The sequence below is a fragment of the Adiantum capillus-veneris genome, chromosome 15 (genome assembly GCF_014529385.1).
Source record: "Adiantum capillus-veneris isolate H3 chromosome 15, ASM1452938v2, whole genome shotgun sequence".
NCBI lineage: Eukaryota > Viridiplantae > Streptophyta > Polypodiopsida > Polypodiales > Pteridaceae > Adiantum > Adiantum capillus-veneris.
The window spans coordinates 108682863-108695589 of NC_140945.1; the positions used below are offsets into that span (position 1 = coordinate 108682863).

The following is a 12727-nucleotide window of genomic DNA, read 5'->3' on the forward strand; positions in this document are numbered from 1 at the left end:
GCAATGCACATGTGCCTGATCTCAAGCGACACTTCTTATTGAGAGATGGTGGTGGTGGTGGAGGCTTGGCAGTGCGAGCCCAGGAGGCATTATGGTTGTGGTACTTCTTGCGCCTCTCATCACTCTAGTTGGCCTCCTATGCAGCTTGTGGAGGATTCTTCCTCTTCTTCACCATCTTTCCTTTTGGTGCACGACTGCTTTCACCTGTTGCTTTAGCTAGGGGTCGTTTGGCCTTTTTTGGACTCTTTTGGGGTGGCTTCTTGGGGCTCTTTTGGGTGGCCTTCTTGGCCCTTTCCTCCTCCACTTTCTTCTTTGCTACTTCTCTCTCCCTTGCAAGGTGGCTTGCCTCTTCTGCCCTTTCAAACCTTCTCTATGAGCTCGACCACCTGCTCATCTGTGAGTAGTTGTGCCTCTTGTATTTTGTAATGATCTGTGTGTTTAAGACCTTAGCAATCTTGTTGCATGTGTATCGTAGCTCTTGGAGCTCCTTGTAAGTTATCTTTTCCTTTATGATCGGATACTTCTCTTCTTCATCATAAAGCTCTTGTTCCTTTAACCTCTAGGCATCTTGTTGATTGCGATCAAAGTTTGTTTGCTCTTGAAGCTTGCTCTCTGCCCGTAAGTGCTCTGCCTCTGCTTTCAGCTGTTGTAGTTGCTTGATGTTTGGTATTGCTGACTTGTGAGCATGTGGGAGTGGATCAATACAATCAAAGAACTACTCAATTGTGATGTTGGCAAAGTTTTTTGGGACGTTGTTGGTTTCCATGGCTAGAGGTGAGAGTAGGGAGGAGGAGACGTGTGTGTGTGTGTGTGTGTGTGTGTGTGTGTGTGTGTGTGTGTGTGTGTGTGTGTGAGAGAGAGAGAGAGAGAGAGAGAGAGAGAGAGAGAGAGAGAACTCACAAACTTATAAAATACTTTTAAAAGCTCGTTTTGATATTTATAGGACCCAACTTTTAAAAATTTATGAATGTACTTGACCCATGATATCCTTCCGTTCTTCAGGCACTCACCACTTTCATATTTTGGTGCCTAAGAGACAAGTTGCATGCTACCCTTTGCTTCTTCCTACCTGTTAGTGCACGATAGAACCAATTGAACATCTTGTGGAATGCATTGTTGTAGTTCTTGCCACCACCATGCTGAGTGCTCTTAAAATAGGCAACCTTTGCATGATAGTGTGATCTTTCCATCCCTTGATTGCTCCAAAGTTCAAGGGATCCATGCTCGTCAAGAAAGTATGGACCGTGGGCGAACAAGATATGCATGTAATGTGTGATATGGGTTTTTCCCCATGCATCGACCATTAGCTCTGTGAATTTATAGACAGCTTGAATGATTGTATCTCATCTTCACTAAGGTGTGGGCGCTCTAGAAGCCTCATCATCTCATCGCATGCTTCCCACATATGCGCTCTCTTCAGCCCTAATGCTGCCTCATTTCCGAGGTAGGTTGTTATGTCACACGCCTACTTCCATATCTGAAAATGAGTATGTCTTTGAGCCTCACCATAGTTTGAAAGAAAATGTCTTGCCTCTGCGCCACCCATACATATCTTATTAGGGTTATCTTGTATGGTTGTTGGGTTCTTGCGGTCCCTTGAGAGGGTTACTGCAACGGAGTGAAGCCCCACCAATGACAAGGTCATTTCAAGTGCTCGAATGCACTCCTCTCGCCGTGACTTTGGCTCCATGTTCCATGCATAATTTATTTGGAGCATTAGCAACTTGTCCAAAATTTGAAGTCTCAAATGCAAGGAACACACATGTACTCGATTAAGGGGAATGAAAGAATGGGATGCCAATTTGGATCCTTGTCTGCACGATATGGTGGCTTGCTTTGGTCGCAAGTCATGATGCCATTGGGCCACATGTGTCCCCCCACTTGCCTTTTGATTCTTGTTGGGCTCCTAGCACCTGCTTGCTTATGGACTTTTGCTCTTCTAACCCCGATGCCCTTCCCCAATGCATCCCTAGGCATCTTTGCATGGCAAGAGAAAATGCATGGAAATAATGTATTTGCAACGCCCTTAGTGTTCAACATGCATTTTAGGGTCTTCAAGTCGCCACCAAGGTGCCACTCTATTTTAAAGTCGCCAATGCCAGGGAGACTGAGGAGTTCCCCCTTGCATTGTGAGGGAGTCTGAGGAGAAAATGCAAGAGAAAATGCATGGAAATAATGTATTTGCAACGCCCTTAGTGTTCAACATGCATTTTAGGGTCTTCAAGTCGCCACCAAGGTGCCACTCTATTTTAAAGTCTCCAATGCCAGGGAGACTGAGGAGTTCCCCCTTGCATTGTCAATCTATTGCCTCTTGAATACCTGCACGGTTGAAATACTACCTCAAATTGTCATGGTCCTTGTGTGGGAGTGCCAACCCCAATTCTAGTTTTTGCATCTTGGAGTGCCCATGCCGCTTGCCGCCATATATTCTTCTCTGATTGCACCCCATAAAAATCTTGCCTTTGCCACGTTCTGCCAAGCGACTTGGCCTCCTCTTCACATTCTAACCCCTTTCCCACCAGTGCCCTGCTCATGAGTGTGAGGCTTGTGCGCTCCACCCTCTGGCCTTTGACAACTTGACATTCATCTAATTTTAACACAAAAATAACTTTTCCACGTGTTTCCTCTATTGTGATATCGTAATATTGGATCATAGCTCGTTGTAGCGCTTCTACTGCAACGTAAACATTGTTGAACTTGTTGTAAACAAAACTCTTTGAGGACATTGGCATGTTTCCATCCAGCCACTTGTACACGCCTAGCAGGGTTGAAACGTCTTCGTTTGCAGTTAGCTAGAGGTGGAGGTGGAGATGGAGGTGTAAGTGGAGATGCCAATGGAGATGGAGATGGAGCTTGCAAGGATGTGCAAGTCTACACCAATGCACAATAGAGAGAGAAAGAGCTATGGTGAGCTATTACATGAGAGAGAGAGAGGGTGGAGAGAGTGAGGGAGGTAAAGGAGTTTCAAATTTGTAGGGTATGGCTTCTAGTGAGGGAAAAAGAAGCCTAAACCCAAGCATAACTCCCCAAATTGTTTTAGATAGAGGGTGTAGAGAGGGAAATACATTGCAATACTCCAAAAGGGGGGGAGAAAAAAATGACAAGATTTTTCAAATCAAAAGTAGGGGAGGGGTATGTGGGGTTGCACTAACATCCGAAAGTACATGGAGGGATGTGGGGTATAGTAGGCCGAAAAAGCTGAGAGGATCTGGTGTAGATATGATTGAGACCTATTTTCTTTTTAGAAGAAATACAAAGATGTATATTAAGGCCTAGGCCATTAGCTTGGTCAAACTTTCATTAGCATTTTAAGCACTTTACTAAGCATCCAAAAAAAAGGGCCAAGAAGACCCCAAACAAGTCCTAATGATTAGAATACATGCACAAGAATATGAAGAAGAACCAATAGATGACATTGAGGAAGCATATGGTCTCACTAAGGATGACTGTATTTATCTTGATGGATGAGGATAGAGGCCTAGCCTTAGGATTTCCAGCCAATTTATACAATATCCTATTCCCTTGATCCTACAGTGTGGTGCAAATAGATAGGTTAGGGTTCTCTATTTTGTTTTGATTCTGTTCAATAGAGGGTTGGTGCCTCTTTCCACATCGTTTGCTAGTGAAACGTATTGCAATAGCTCGGCTTTCAAACATCATGTAATCTTTGTCATGTCCACTCATCAAATTGAGTACGATGGCCATCACAAAACAGGTGTTTCTTGACCATTATTATTGCTTGTTCCATGCTTGCCTGCCTTAACCATGATTGGTAACAAAGTATTTAACATATTTTCTTAATATTATACCTTACATTCAATATAATTTTACTTCATAGTCCCTTGTCTAGGTTTATTAATCAAGAATTCTCGCTAAGATAGTTTAACCAAGGTAGAGCGTAAGAGATCTTCTATACTTAGGGTTCTTCATCCAATATTGTGAAGCATTGTGTGTAGTGTGTCAAAGCTTTCTAGTGACCTTACTCAAAATTTCTCCTTAGTTTATCAATGTATTATTCTCTTTCGACGGAATATTATGGCTGGATGGTGACCAAAAAGTGGTCAGAAAATGATTGGTCGATTGGTCGATGGCCGGTTTCAATAGTCGGTGGTCGATTTCAAGGCGGACTTGTCTTTTCAAGGGCGGTCACACATGGGTGCATTGGAGAGTTCAACTGACTTGTCTACACAAGGGCGGCTACACACAACTGCCTGTCATGAGAGAGGGTAGTCCTTTTGGCCTATAAAAGGAGGCCTTTTCTACACACAAAATGCATTGTGGTGCATTGTGAAGGTGATGTGAAGTGGTGAGAGTGAAGCAAGACGGGAGCTCTATTAAGGGTATAATCCCTTTGTAACCTACTTCTTGTTTGAAGTACTAAAGCCAATGAGTGGCTGCTTTTTCGTGTATCTAACTCACATTGGGTGAACCGCATATAATGTGTGTGCTCTCTCTCTCTCTCTCTCTCTCTCTCTCTATATATATATATATATATATATATATATATATATATATATATTCTCTCTCATGTGTGAAAATTATCTCTCTTCATTAAGTAAACTACTTTAATATCTACTTAGCTACATCCTATTTCCTAACCTAACATTGTCAAAATGACCCCCCAAAGATACAATCAACACGGCCACCCAAAAAAAAAGAAAGATAAAAGGAGCTAAAAAAGAATTAAGGCTCTATGTGGCAGAAAATCTAAACAAAGATGCTTAAAGGGGGTCAACAAAGGGAATATATTCAGGGAATGATTTCATTTGTAAATTCCTTTATCGTATCCAATCTTGAAGGTCTGCTAAACATGGCCCAAGTGCACCCTCTTGTAGTATTAAACTTCTTGATTGAGGGCACATCCATAGGCCACTACTCTCATCAAGATGTAGTGGCCCATGGACAAGTGCACTCTCTTGTAGTATAAAACTTCTTGATTGAGGGCACGTCCATGGGCCACTACTCTCATCAAGATGTTTAACTACTACAATACCCATATGAGTAGATCCACGGAGTTCTTGCTTTTCAATCACACGTTCCTTAATTCTAAGGATGGAATTCACATCAACAAGGGGGGCATGTTAAGCTTGAGCATCATTCTTATTATTATTTGTATTGAGTTATGGGCTAGGCTTGTCGATTCCACGTGTAGTCATGGGTGATCACCGATAATAGGTATACACCGGATTTAGTAGAGAGAGAGAGAGAGAGAGAGAGAGAACATGTTTAACTATTGGCCGAGTGTGGGCGTCCATATGTGGACTGGATGACCCACGTAAGTGGTATGTAACCTAGTTTTTGGTCGTTCTCAAATGTATGGTGATTGCTCTTCCTCTCTTGCATTATCTCTTGGCTCTATGTGAGCGTGAGAGAGAGAGTGTGTGTGGAGTGAGTGCGAGCAACAATACGACGCAACGGGGTGGTTGAGCAGTGATGGAGATCTCCTCTTCATTGCGGCACGAGTTTCCTTCATCGACATCTACACAGAGGCGAGTGACACACTCGATTGTATTTGTGAGTTTATCTACATTCAAGTTGCGTGTTTGCAGCCTTAGTGGCTCACACGCGATGCACATCAAGTTCCCTAAGATACGACACTTGGGAGTTTGAAGGCAAAGGTGCCCATTTGAGAATGTATAAGATTTGATAAATAGGATTACAATTGGTGATTTTAATGAATTGAGGCATGACGAGTTTGCCTTGGAGTCTACGCAATTCAACGGTTTATGACAAAGGAAAGAGGTCTTTGTTTGATGTCAAGAGCACATGGGCTTTTGCTTCAATGGAAAAAATGCATGGTGTAAACCCTATATATGTGCCTAACATTGCTACTAACAGGGAGAAAGGTTTGCCAACCCACAACAAGGACTTGTGTGCATGTGTGAAAATTCATAGGCATGAGAAAAGCATATGGAAGGTGAAAGTAAAGTTCTAAATATGTTAGGGTGAGCACGGAGGAGAAGCCACATATACACGAGAATGAGAGAGAGAGAGAGAGAGAGAGAGAGAGAGAGAGAGAGGTGAATCTGCCAATAACTTCGAGAGGCAATATGATACAAAATGTCCAGAAAGTGGATAGGGGCTACACTAATAGGGAAAATAATACAAGTCACATATGGTTACCTCTAAGAATATCAAAAATAGAAAATATGGAAAAAATAAAAATGCATGGTTCTAACCTTACATGTGCCTAGAATCTCTATTGGAGGGTGGCCAACCCATAACCAAGGGCCTGCATGCATGTGATAAAAGCTGTAAGCAAGAGTGAAAGCATCTAGAAGATGAATGTAAAACACTACACATTGTCTTGTATAGACTTAGATAATGTCATACATGACAATCATATTTTGGGCTCGGAAGGTGCTTGGCACCCCCAGCTTCCTCTTGGTTTGGATTCACAATTCATTTGAGCCCTAAAGAGCCCATTGTCCCTCAAATTGTTTCTTATTTCGTCCCAAATTCGGGGCTTAGTCTAATAGCTCTTGACCATAGGCTACCTATGGGAGCTATGCTATACTTGTTATGTTGGGTATGTGGCCTTTGGCCTATGCACCAACAAATGGTGTGTATCTTCTTTAGTCCACTTATTAGCCTTAGTGGCTTTTGTCATGCGACTTCCAGAGCTGCACGAGGTGTACTAGCAACCAAATGAGTTGTACAAAGGTTGAGACCACTCTTCTAGCTTCATGGGTGGACCTCCCTTTGTAGGGGTTGATTTGGGGTGCTATTGGTGCCTCTTTGGGCCAGATACATTGGTACTACACACTTGTACTACATCTTTCTACTTCAGTTTTTTTGTACACACTTTTAGTGCGAGTTTATGATCAATAATCTAGTTCGCTTTTAGCTTGATACATCTTGTATATTATGCCATTGATTCTGGCTCTAATCATCATTATGATTCGCTAATTAGGCGTCCATAGGATTAATGCGTTCTAGATCCATTTTATATTATTTCATGTGTATCTACTCTCATGTCTTGATATAGCTATGTTTTTGGTTCTTACATGTCCTTAGCATCCACTTGGGAAATTTTGGTGGTTTCTTCGGCAAGATTTTCCTCCTTCGATGCTTCTACATGGTCTTGCATATCATGATTTTTGCTTCCGTTCCTTAATTTAGTTCGCTATTTTTGCTTGCCTTTGGCTCCGTTGGTGGCATATCTCCCCTTCTTTGGTGATGGAGTTATGGCATTGATTAGGAAAACTTGTAAGTGCATACACAAGGTGCATGGGAAAATCAATATTTTACTGAATATATTTGCGTGTAATTTTTGCACATTGTTTTAGAGGGTCGCACCACCAAGGAGAGGAAATTAACTACCCATTTCATTATATTTTGACATCCATAAAATAACATTTAGAGTTGCATCGAGCAGCTTGTCTTTCACTTTTGTTGGTTCTTCCCAACTGTGGGGAATTCATCTCCTCAGCCTAGTTTACTTTTTATCTTTAATTTCAAATTATGCACGTAGGCAAAGTTATCACAATACGTGGCTTTCAAATGCAAGTTTTCAGTGGTTCAAAGTGCAATGGGGTGGGGCTTGAATTTACCTCCTTGGGCCTTTTAATCATTCGAGTTTAACAAGCAAAAATTTCACAAGGCTTGCTAGTGTGGAGTACAAGGGTACTTATCAAAACAAAAACATCCACCTCCATCATGTGCGACACTTTCTTGTTGTCATTAAATAGATAAAACTTGTCACAAATGCCAAGGTTATAAAGAGGACAACAAGAATAAGTTCTAAAGGATTATATAATGTCAAGGAATGATAACTTGTTTCTCAAAAAATAGCGAAATTTCTTGGAGTTAAAATTTGGTCCAAAAGGCTAAGCAACACTATAGCTCTGGAAAATGGTATATAGTGGCTTGGGATTCCTATCACTCCTTTATGAGAAGGTGAAAACCATATTTGAGAAGGAAAATTCTATACAAAATTGAATTTTTTAACTAAAAATTTTGAAATTTGAGCCGGCATTAAATTCTTCGTGTAAAAATTTGAGGCGGCCATATTTTGATTCGAATAGTTTTTGGATAAGGGGAACGTACCTTTCCCCGAGCCCTTCGCCGTGCCAAAAACCCATGCCCTAAACCCATAGATATCTCGTGTCAATTTTGTTTTGTAACGTATGACTTGAGTCTTGAACTCAACACCTCGCTCGGATTCGTAATGGTAGGCAATTGCAGCTGATGTCTTGGCCAGGGAGCTCTCTGATGAGCAGAACGAGCACAATGCGAGGAGCCGGACAAGGAAGAGGCTGAAGCATCTTCTCTTGTCGTAAAAGATGAAATGATAAGAGCGCCCTCCAGTCACACAGGTACTCTGCACCTCTGTCTTCTTTTAACTGTCCTTGCCCCCTCACTGACAGTCGATGAAATGGAGCCTTGATGAAGCAGAGCTACTGCAAGGGCTTGTAAACTTGCCATTAGCTCTGTTGGTTTCTGCCCATTTTTCCATGAAAAGGTCGTCTCGTGCATAGTATAGGCTGCTCTGTTAAAAGTCATTTAACAGATAATTTGGTTATGTCTTTCAACTGCCTTACATTCCAACTCCTAACTAGTGCCCATTTATTTTTTGATTAGTGTATGTTTGAGGAGTTGTTCATTGTAATTACTTGTCCAATGTGCCATGTAGACATGTTGTACCTAATTCAATGCTCAAGAAAGAGTAGGAAAGCCTAGGGGATCTAAGTGTGGCTTATTTGCAAGACTGGATGGATCCTTTAGCTATATACGCCTAATCCTTTTTCAAAACAACAGGTGTATAGGCTGCGGAAGGGTGTTCTTACACGTTTATGGAAATTTACCTTGTGCTCATTTGTGCGGATATTAAAAGTGGAGGTAGAAATGGGACGGGAGTCGGAGAGTTGAGGACATTTATCCATATAAAAGAAGAACGTGATGTGTAGAAAAGGAGCACATTGGGCCACGTTAGAGATTGCAGAAAACTGGGTAGTGTTTGATACTTGGTAGCATCAAGCACCTCTTAAGAATCATACCATGACAGCTTGGTGTTGGGATTCATCGCAACAGAGATAGGCTCACACTTGGTCATGCCAAGGGCCCAAACAATTCTTTGACATACCCTTGCTGAGAGATGAATGTATTCCTCTTTTGACATTCAATCAATACAAGAAAGTAGGGAAATTTATCAAAATATGCTTGAAATTTATGGAAATTCCCAAAATACCCCTCAAATCTCAAAAGTTCGCAATATCTTATATCATTTTGTGATGGATTTGCCCCACTTTTTGCGTAGTATAAGCTTTAAGACAATGGAGATCTATCTTTTATTGTCTTAGACAAACTATTCACCAATGAGCTCACAAATAGAGGCATCTGTGACGTTTCCAAAAGAAGTCAACGATTCATCTTAAGAGCCCACAAGACCTGGCGCACCATCTAAAATCCTAGCTCTATCATCTTCTATTGAGGGAGAACCAATCTTCCTATGAAGAGTTGGCAAATTTGGAGATTTTTGTGAGGTCCATGAGGGGTATTTTGGGAATCTTGGAGAAATTGAAGGGCATTTTGAGAGTTTTTGGCCAAATATGAGGGGTATATTTGAAATTATTGAAATTTGAGACGTATTTTGAGAATTTCCACAAATTACAGGGGTTTTTTGGTGATGTTTCCAAGAAAGTATCGTAGTAAGCTGAGATTTGTCATCTCAAACTCCTTTGTCAAGGTCTCCAAAGTCCAACATGTATGCTTAGTATAGCTACTTGTAATAACCATATCGTCCACATAGAAAATGACAAGCGTCAAAAGAACATCTTTCTTCATCAATCATATATTTGTTACTGATGTAACTTTGCTGCAGAAGCCAGTTACACATCGTTCCGATTCAGTCGAGCCGTTGATGATCGTCCAAATTCTATCGAGCTACTGTTGGTACATGATCTTTTGTTATATGATATACTCGTCCATTGATTCTCGTATAATTATTCTTTTAGAGATATAGTTTATGTCGTTTTATTGATAATTTCTCATTGATACCATAGTGATTTTGATGGTACCATGATGATGTTTTGTTAATACTTTGGTCATGGTGATTTTCGTTGATACCATGATGATATGTCATTGATACCATGGTTATTCTCGGTGGTGCCATGATGATATTTCGTTGATACCATGGTTATTCTCGGTGATTCCATGATGATATTTCGTTGATTCCATGGTGATTTGTATAAATTTGGATTTGTGTGATAACGATGCAAATCGTGTCGTAGGAATAAAGAATCTACCTTATAGTAACATGTAGAAGGGGCCCAATTGAGGCCATGAGGGGCCTTTTGCAACCTGTAAACCTTCTCGTGGGATCTCGGGACTAAGAAATGGGAGGATGCCTAAAATACTGAAACACCTCCTTCTTCAAAATTGCCATTGCTAGTGTTTTTTTTCAAATCTCTATGCAAAGAACCCTTCTAAATCTACGTTTTTTGAGCTAGAGCTTGGAAGAGGTCATAGAAGTTTTGCTGCATTTTTGGCTAGGAAGAAGACACTGGGTGCTTTTGTGTGGTGGCTCCAGTCATTCAGCTCTGAGTCTGTTTTTCTCGCCAAGCAGCAGGAGAGGTTTGATTAGCAATGATTTTGGAGCCAATATGAGCCCGGTGCACCTCTTTCTTGTCAGAGCCTAGAGGAGATTAGAAATCTTTTCTCGAGAGGTTTGCTTGCAGCCTTGATCTAGATTTACACTTGTCTATGGAGAACTCCTTTTGACTTTCATATTGGAGTGACCATGCGAAAAGAAGGATAGTGTAGAGAATTATGGAGCAGTTCTCTCTCTCTCTCTCTCTCTCTCTCTCTCTCTCTCTCTCTCTCTCTCTCGTTCTTATGTGCCATTGTCTCCTCCATTGCACACTTTGACACTATATGCGTTGGGGGAATTATTTTCTCTCCAAGATTGTGAGTGGCTTCACTCAAGAATTCAATATGTGAGGAGCAATATAAAGAAATATCGCAAGGGGTACCTAGTCAAGGACGAACGCATTTGAAAGTGGCTCTCTAAAGCTTTGTGTCTTGTCTCACGCATAGTTTTTTTTTTAGTTCGTGTTTAAAGTGCTGAAGTCTATTCTAGTCGACACGTGGTGCCCTCCTGGTTACAATTCCCCTCTACTCCTATGCAGAATTTATCTCTGTCAAATGACAAATTCTTGAATAAGAGAGAGAAAGCAAAATAGTACTCTCGGTGCTCAAAAGAAAAAGAATAGTAAAGGATAATCAAAATTTTGAAGGAATCTAAAACCAATAAAGTTTTCACACCCACCAAAGATTCCAAAGAACCTTGTCAGAGCACATTTTATGGATGGAAGGATCATCTTGAAGAGAAATATCTTGCCAAATGATCTCTCTTGGAGGAGTTGATTTTTGAAAATAAAGCCAAATCCAAAAAATTCAACAGCCAAAAAGGAAAAGATGAGTCCAAAGAAGGAATGCTTTGTTCTACTTTGGTTATGTTTTGCCTCTTCTAGGTACGTTCGTAATAGTATCAATTCTAGTATTTAGCTTACTTTAGGATTGAAGAATTTTTCCTTTTAGAAGTTGTCATTTGGAGTTTGATGAAGTCTTTCTGATGTCTTATCCTTGTTAGTTCAAAGTTATTAAAAGTTTTAGTCAAGTAAGCTCCTTCAACTTATTTTGCCTATGCCTTTTTTAAAAGCATTTTAAAGTGAATAATGGGTTCTAGTTTTGTTTAGTAACAAATTAAGTACTTTAGTTTTCTCTTTTTTTGTTTTCTTGTGTCCCTTCTTTTTGTAATTTTGTGAGTGTTTTATCCTCTCTTATAGTTTGTAAGTTCAAACTATTCTAACCTTATGAAGTTATATAAGGAATTGCAATGGTTGCTTGCATTGCTTAACCCTCTTTCTCCTCTCCCCCCCCCCCCCCCCTCTCCTCTTCTCTCTCTACCTTCATGGTGATTGCACCTCCTACTCCACTCCCATGACCTTGAGGCTCTGGCCAAGAGTGAGTGGGTAGGTGATAATTGGGTATCCTCTCACATGTCTCACACTCTCATAAGATGGAGAGCTATTGAACTATATCTTTATCGATCCATGTCGGTGATGAAGCCACTTTGCCTATGGTTGGAGTTGGGAACGTCTCTTGTGAAAATAGTGACTTGAATGATATGCTGCTTGTGCCTAAGCTATCAACAAGCCTCTTTTCCATCTCAAAAGAGACTTTTAAAGGTCTTCGAGTTTACTTTGTTGATGAAGTTATTGGAATAATTGATAGAAGGAACCTCTCTGTTGTGGTTCATGGTCATCAAGAAGGTGGCTTGTATCGTATTCTATCTTTCTCTTGTAGTTTGCAGCGGTAGGAGTCACTACTAGGAGTCACACTTGTATCACTTGTTCTACAAATCTAAAGCACCTATCACAAATAATGAGAGTATTCTATACTCTTGCTTTGATCATACCCATTGCTACTTTGTAGCATTGGGATACAGTTATTGGCTTTCCCAAGCTTTGCAAGCATCATCTTGGTTGGCCTTCATAAAGGCAAACAAGACTGGAACTCATTTCGAGAGGGGGTCACTTTTGGCGCCCCTCGGATTTTGTAACTAATTGATCTTGATCTTGTAGATCCTTTGGAGGTGGGTTTACTGGGTGGTTCAAAGTATTATCTGATATTTGTTGGGTCTTATTAATTCATGCCAATCTTGTAGGTCCTCTGGAGGTGGATTGACTTGGTGGATCAAAGTATCATTTGATTCTTATTGATG

At 40.8% G+C, this 12727-nt stretch overlaps 1 protein-coding gene across 2 annotated transcripts in view; it reads left to right on the top strand.

The window, feature by feature from the left end:
• Positions 1–8131: 8131 nt before the first annotated feature.
• The window catches only part of LOC147441243 (uncharacterized), a 51415-nt gene continuing 46819 nt past the window's right edge, over positions 8132–12727 (top strand). Inside the window, exon 1 of one of the 2 annotated variants that reach the window (XM_086482928.1) lies at positions 8132–8318. The gene's annotated coding sequence lies outside the window, so the exon portion shown is untranslated. The remainder of the gene's footprint in view (positions 8319–12727) is intronic. The other variant, XM_086482929.1, reaches the window with a different exon arrangement.